This window comes from Morone saxatilis, unplaced genomic scaffold (assembly GCF_004916995.1).
Source record: "Morone saxatilis isolate NCDOM2014 unplaced genomic scaffold, NCSU_SB_2.0 Contig9, whole genome shotgun sequence".
Classification (NCBI taxonomy): Eukaryota; Metazoa; Chordata; class Actinopteri; family Moronidae; genus Morone; species Morone saxatilis.
In genome coordinates this window covers 13,224,088-13,231,491 of record NW_023340268.1, presented here as the reverse complement: position 1 = coordinate 13,231,491, position 7,404 = coordinate 13,224,088, and the positions used below count along the sequence as shown (strand labels likewise).

At 39.6% G+C, this 7,404-nt stretch overlaps 1 pseudogene; it reads left to right on the top strand.

Annotated features, from left to right (window-relative positions):
* Positions 1-7: 7 nt before the first annotated feature.
* Positions 8-613, top strand: LOC118343201 (annotated as a pseudogene).
* The last annotated feature ends 6,791 nt before the right edge of the window (positions 614-7,404 follow it).

Sequence of the window (7,404 nt, the reverse complement as noted above, 5' to 3'; positions counted from 1 at the left end):
CTACTGGAAACTGGACCCAATCAGCATCACAGCAAAGGATGTGCGTCGTCACTTCAAAGGAATCCATGCAGCTCTCTCCCTGAGGTTGGCCTCCAAAGTCGCAAACGGAGAACACGAACAGGCCCATCAGGCACTGCTCCAGCTGTCACACTCTCGCTGAACCTGCAGCCTGCAGAACTGTTTCAGATCAGATGTGAGGTGAAGTTCAGCAGTCCTTTCTCCATTGAATCGCCCTCCTTGAAGAGGGAGAGTCCCTCCTGCCCGGGCCTCCAGATCTTCTCCTCTGTCGTGTGCCGCGGTCAGAGTGGAGCAGCAGCCTCCACAGAGTTCGGCAACAAAGAGGAGCTTCAAGCTGGACTCTGAGGAGCCTTCCTCACTCGAACGCTCCACGGAATTCCTTCATCTACTCAACAGGGGCAGCAACAACATGGACTCACTGCTAATGGAGCTGCTAAGGCCCATCAAGAGATGCATTTGTGCACTGGAGGCCTCCGTTCCCCATCTACACAGGGCCAGTGCTTGCTCTTATTTCCACCAGCCGCACCACAAGCAGTTACATCAGCTTTACTCTGTACCCACATTTACCCACGATGCTCTCCGTTTTCGCTTGTAAATATAGTTTTAACTACTTACAAATTGCACTTTTATATGTATGTTCTATGTTTTTGAGTGGAGCGTACACTTCAGAGAGATTTTTCTAAAAAAAAAAAAAAATAATAATCAAACCACAAGACCCACAACTGGTCTCATTTCTTTAATTTGTGGCTCAATTTTGTTGGTCTTTAACCTGTCTTTATCTCCTGAAGTTATTGATATGTGCTTTTTTTTTTTGCTGTTGATTTTGTGTTTGAGGTCAATATCTGACCATGAGAGGGCATTCTAGTATTTCAAAGTTTAGCTTGAAATGCAACAATTGTCAACACATTCCCTTGTATCAAAGTCAGAACAATTAAAGCTGTTAAAGATCTTCTGCATCCTGGTACTTTAATCCAACATTTATGTGACATTTTCTTTTAACACTATCGTTATTTGTATATTTATAGTACCTCTTTAACATCCTAATCTCACCTGTAAATCTAGGTCATGCCACGTTTAAGGTGTAAAGAGAAAAACTACAACATCTAATGGTGCGTGCCGTGATTACAAGCACCAAATACTGAAAACCATTTTTCTGTTTAAATTGTTAAATGTGAACTTTAAACCTTGTTCCCTGACGCTGCAGTCACCCTATTAAGTGGGTGAGCTAATACTTGAGTTTACTGACCACAGTGGCAAGGTTACGTTAAGCAAATAGGTAGTAGATGAAATCTGTTTACTCTTCTATTTGCAGCACATCACCATGCCAGCGCACTCCCCTGTAACAAGGTACATTTGCTGAACTCTAACCTACTTAATTCATGTCAACATCTATCTGTCTCCATCACCACATTTTGCTGTTAGGTGACTGCATGGGATGTCCTGAACAGGAAAGACCGGTAGTAATTTACAACCCACTGACTCGACAAGCAGGCTTGGTAACAAGTGGTATGGTGAATTGTAAATAGTGTTACAGCGGGGGTTACACATGATGTTCAAAACAAAGAACACGGTAGAAGACGTTTTGAAAATCCTGACTAAAGATTGCAGTTCAGTTTCCAAATCAAACATTTGGTATAAAGCAAGAGTTGGATGGTCTGAGGCTCGACTTAGATGCAGTAGATTTAAGTCATAAGTCCCCACAAACCACAAGATAATGTTTACAAGAAGACGACACAGCTAATTGGTGGTAAATAGGCTTTAAATCATATGGTGTGCCTCTCTGAAGGAGAATGGTTTTTATTCAGCACTTAGTGACCTGAGGTCAAGTTTAGTTGTTAATTCTTATTCATTTTATCCCCGTTATTTGACAGCCCTTATCAAGGTCAGGAATCTCTCACAGATAACATCAGAGCACGTGAGTCACACTGGGGGAGCTCTGTCATGAGACGAGGAATTGACAGAGGGCAAAGAAGAGGAGTTGGGTGAGCTCAGCATTTGGCATCGTATGCCCACGACATACTTCCACCCTGTGGGATTACTGGTGGACGACCTAGATTGTGATGCAGCCCTCCTGCCCCTCCATTTTTTTTTGTTTTTTTCTCCCTTCCTCCCCTGACTGGTCAACAGAGATTACACTCAGAGAGCAGAGCCTGGCAGTCAGGCAGGGCAGCTGAGCATGTGACTAACTGAGTGACACATTGAGGGATGGGAGACAAAAAAACCCCACTTCTTTTTCTTTTTCTTCATGGCTTCTCATTTTCCTCTCCTCTTTTTCATTCCCTATGCTTTTGTGTAATTTACACTGAGCCCTTTGTCTTCCAGAGCAGCTTCTATAGGGATACTTTAAAAGGGCCTCAACCAGGCACTGGAACTGTTGTTGTTTTGAATGTTTACAACCCTAGATTGTATTGTGAAATTGTGTGAATGAGTCCAGGAGATTGAGCTGGCAAGATTTCATTTAATTGCACAATCAGAGGAAACTGGAGCTTGTCTGTCTGTCTATACTGTTAAGGATTAACTTCAGTTGCTGGTTTACTGATTGACTAAACTGGTTCACGCATTAATCCCCTGAATGCTGTACGGTGCAAAGGATACTTATTGTATTTACTGTATAGGCCAGTATTGCCCTGGATGTCACAGATTTCCTGACCTTACCATGTGTCTCTATATATACATGTTTTTGTGTGACTCTTGTTGTAAATAGGTTTTCTCCCCAACCACACAGTCCTCCTCACCCCTATCTCCTCTCCTTTTAAATAAGAACCGATCAAATTTAGCTCTGGGTCAGTAACACGATCACATGCACAGTGACAATTTAAATGTTCTGACATTGTTGATTTAATTATTTGTTAGTAAAGTGGTAGGGTTTCCGTTCCACTAGAATTTGCCTGGTTGTCTTTGGCCCTCGCTTCTCACCATGACCTATTGTATGAGCATACGTGTGTGTGTGTACGTGCATGTTTCAGGCTAATCCTAGACAGTTGCTCTGCATCTTGTTTACATGTAGGCCAGGAGACACCGTGGGAGCCTGATGCACAGGGACAAACACACTAATATTAGCCCTCAGACTTCCATTTCCTCCCATTTGACAGTGGAGTCTCAAGATTAATGAAAAAAATATCTTGCTGTCATTTAACTTAAGGTGTTATGCTTTGTACTATTATAGCAAATAAAAAATAATAATACTACAATTCAACCATTTGGCTCACTGTACAATAAAAGCAACATCATACACTTTTGGGAATATATTGCAGTAATACCCAGGGGTGGAAGACGTATTCAAATCCCTCAAGTAAAATTAACAAAATCCACAAAATAAAGACACTCAATTACAAGAAAAAATGCTTTTATCACCAAAATGCACATCAAGTATCAAAAGTGCTGTGTAATTTTTTTTATTATGTCCAGTGTGTTACATTTAGGAGGCTCTACTGACAGAAATAGAAAACAATATGAATAATTACTATGTTTTCATTAGGGTATTATGTTTGTGGGTGTTATATTTTTGTAAAAATGCAGCATATTTTTTAAGTTGATCAAGTAACTGTAGCTGTCCGATAAATGTAAAAAGTAGAATGTGGAGTTAAACTAAAAGGTAACATAAACCAGTTAAGTAACACCTTGAGAAATACTACCATGAATTTTAATGTGAAACCTGCCTATGGGGGTAAACTAAGGGTATATCGTGTTGATTTTTCTTAAAGGTACAGTGGACTTTGAAGACTTTAAAGTTCCAGCACATCATCTCACGGAACTCCCTGTCCTAATGCCGTAATGTCCCGAGTAAGACCCGGAGTTGTCCTAAAGGTGTGGCACTCGGACGTAAGAGGATAAACAAGCACCACGTTGACATCCGCTCACAACAAACAACAATCGGGGCAGTCACGTCGCGCTCGTCCTCCTCGTCCCGGCCCCGCCCACCGCTGCTGCAGCTATCCTGAAACTACTGTATCATCATTACAGCCTGGGCTGTGCTGTGTTCAAGTGCTGCGCGTAAAAACGTCATATCACACATTCAGCCCTGTTGTCGTTGGGATTGTTGTTTATTTTGAAAGCTACATGAAGTTACTTTGTGCTGCACTAACTTAGTAGAAACGAAATAGTTGTTAAAAAAAAGTACCTGGAAGTTAATCAAAGTGGATTTTCATTTCATAGGCCTACTATGTTATGCTTTCAGGGAAATAGACTCAGTTACATTTTCCTGACAACTATAGTTTGTAGTTATTTTACAGAGATTTTACACACAAAGCATAGGATGCATTGTCATTAATCAAAATATGCAAAAGTATATACATTATCAAATAAATTAAGATTAATTTCACTATAACTAACTATAACAGTAAAATGCCCTTTTCCTACTTGAATTTATGACAGAAGCTATATTTATAACCACCCCTGAAGGCAGCATTACACACAATCAATAAGCCCTTAGTGATAACTTTGAAAGTGCTTTGTGAAGGGTTTTGCGAGTTGACCTAAAACTGTTTCAAGATCTTTCAAGATTTTTCTACATCTACACATTGTCCCATCAAGGAAAATATATTTTACTTTGATGCATGAAAATAAAAAACAGCAGGCCTATCACAAGGGTATCTCAGTGGAAATACACTGATAATACTTTTTTATAACTTTTATTAACAGTAATGATACTCTGTATTCAGGCGGTGTATAAGTGACCTTTGATTTACAACAGTGAAATTGTGGGTTATATTACCCACTTTTGAAAAGTGGGCTGTTTATTTATCCTCACTATATGGTTAATAAGGAATAATTAACAGCTGGGCTATTTGGGTCACCAACTAATTCTTTACTAATTATTAACAGATCTGACACTGAAGTAGTATCACAGTGCTCCAATTATGTGTCCAAATTTTACCAAAACAAACTGTCAATCATTAAACATCGTGTTACAGTATTCACTCATCCAGCTGTGCAGTAAGTTTGAGCCTACACTGAGTTAATCAGCTGTAAGCTTTCCTTGGCTGTGCATGAATCTGTAACTTTAAGGACATGCAGGTCAGTCAAAACATCCTTCAAACACACGCAGTCATGCAAGAGTCTCCTTCCAAAGCCCTACCTGCCCTCTGTATTACCCATCAGATACCTTTTAAAGTAATAATTCAACATTTTGTCAAAGACGTTAATTTGCTTTAATAAATTATATGAGAACATTGGTATACTCTCTCAGGAGAGTGGTATCAATCTTCTCATCTAACTCCTGACAAGAAATCAAAAGATATTCCATCTGTCACTGTGTTTTTCACAGACAATGGAAGGCGAGGTGTTATATTCCTGCTCATTCCCACTTTACTATTCTTATTTCCACTGATACCCCCTCTCCCCTCATCCACAACATACCACCCCTTATATTTATTTCATTGGACACCCACATCCCAATAATCCAAACAGCTGTGTCCACTGTTTATATATAAACCCTGTTGTTCCGCAGTACATCAACTAATTTTGCTGTGTGGAGTCCCACCTGCGACACAGCAGGGGTTGTTTTCACGGTTTTCCCTCTGTATATCACAGACCACCTCTTTAATACATCCAGGAGGAGGCCCATGACCAGGATTGGGATTTTTATTTCACTGTTAGGCTCCAATAATTCCAATCAACTTGATAGGAGCTGAATGAAGCTGTGAATTGATTGTTAACTCGATTTTCTACTGTGTTTCTCTGTAATTAAGTCTGAATCTAAAAGGGTGCAGTCTTACTCTGTCATCCTGACCTCGCATATTTTCCTCAGGAATCAAAACAGAGGCTGGTTAGGTGCAGTTTCCACTTTAGCAACTGGTCCAACTTTATCAGCGCAGGCTGACCTGCAGCTGGAACATGTTGCTCCTGCCAGGTTGAAATGCAGAAGAATAACTTTGCAATTAGGAAGGATTTCCACATGCATGAAAAAGTCACACATGTGGAAGGGAAGCATGTTAAATGTCACAGGCACAATTAAACAGCAGCATTAATTTGTTGCTAATGTAACCAAAATACATGTTCAGGTCATAGGTGTTAATTTAAGCGTTTCCTGGGTAGCACCAAGTGCCAAGCCTGTACCCAGCTATAGTAGAGCAGTACAGAATTACACAAGGCATTGTTCGAAAATCTCTGAGTGCTACTCCAGCTTTGTTCTAGTGTGTCATCAGTACCCAGTGTGCCTTGACATGTTTACTGTGTCTAAAATTGGTACTGGTGATAAAGACATTAGCGCTACGATGGAGAACTTGACGAACAGGGACAGTGGCTCTGGGAAGATTAGCTCCTGTCCACTCACTGTTTGTTTATCTGCTTTTTCTTATGCAACACAGAATGCGCTCAGTCAGATGCATGCTGGTCATTCATACAATCGCACTCCACTTTGTATGCAGTTGCATAGATGACTATTCTATTCTCTTTTATCCTAATGATTTACTGAGATTTGGCACAAAGGGCAACTGTGCATATCAGATTGTCACTTGACTACATTGTATATAATAATTTGTTCTTATTCAGTTACACAGTGTGAATCCATGAATGTCCAGGCTTTAATTTGTTACTAGTCTTGTGTCTTTGCTTTTCTAAGAAAAGGCGGAAGGTTGTTCATGTCTTTTTAAGATAAGGCCTTTAATAATTACACAGAATTGTTTGTCTTAGAATGAATCAGCTGACTGTCAGTGTGGTTATGTGACTCTAAACTGCTGCTTTCATTAAAACAACAGGTCTGATAAACAGCTTTGATAACAATTAAGAAGACTGATTTATTTTCTTTATTATGAGTTACATATGTTCTCAGATTGCAGCATGTGCGTTAGACAGGAGAAGAAATTCAGTCAACAATAATGACCTGAGGAGTGTGATCACGTTTTGTAGTTAGTTTAATCTTTGCCCCCAGGTGCTCACAGACCAAACAAACAACTATATTAAGGCCTTACTGTTTAATGATGACTGTTATACATTAGTAACATTTACCCAACGTGGTTAGTCACTCAGTAACAACCTTATCAACATCAAGAGAAAAGAGGACAGTCTTATCATAGCAGTTGCTGCACCTTATTGATTATCTCAATATTGAATATAGGTCGGGCTGCGGAAAACTTCACATCAGAACCTGTTGGTAAATTCACTTTACAGCCAAATAAACTTTTTTTTTGTTGTGATAAGGTCTGCATAAATTCATAAAACACCTGGGTGCTGGCTGCGAAAAGATCTCTTTCTAGGATATAAACCCACAAAATAAACTAACATGCCAAAGTGGTTTACAATAATCATTATCAGTAAAGGGAACAAGATATGTCTGTTAAGCTAAGCATGAATAAATCAGACATAGAAAACATGTGAAGCATATACATATATTTTTTTTATTAAGTTTATATTTTTGGCCTTTTATTGCCTTTATTGGATAGGGAC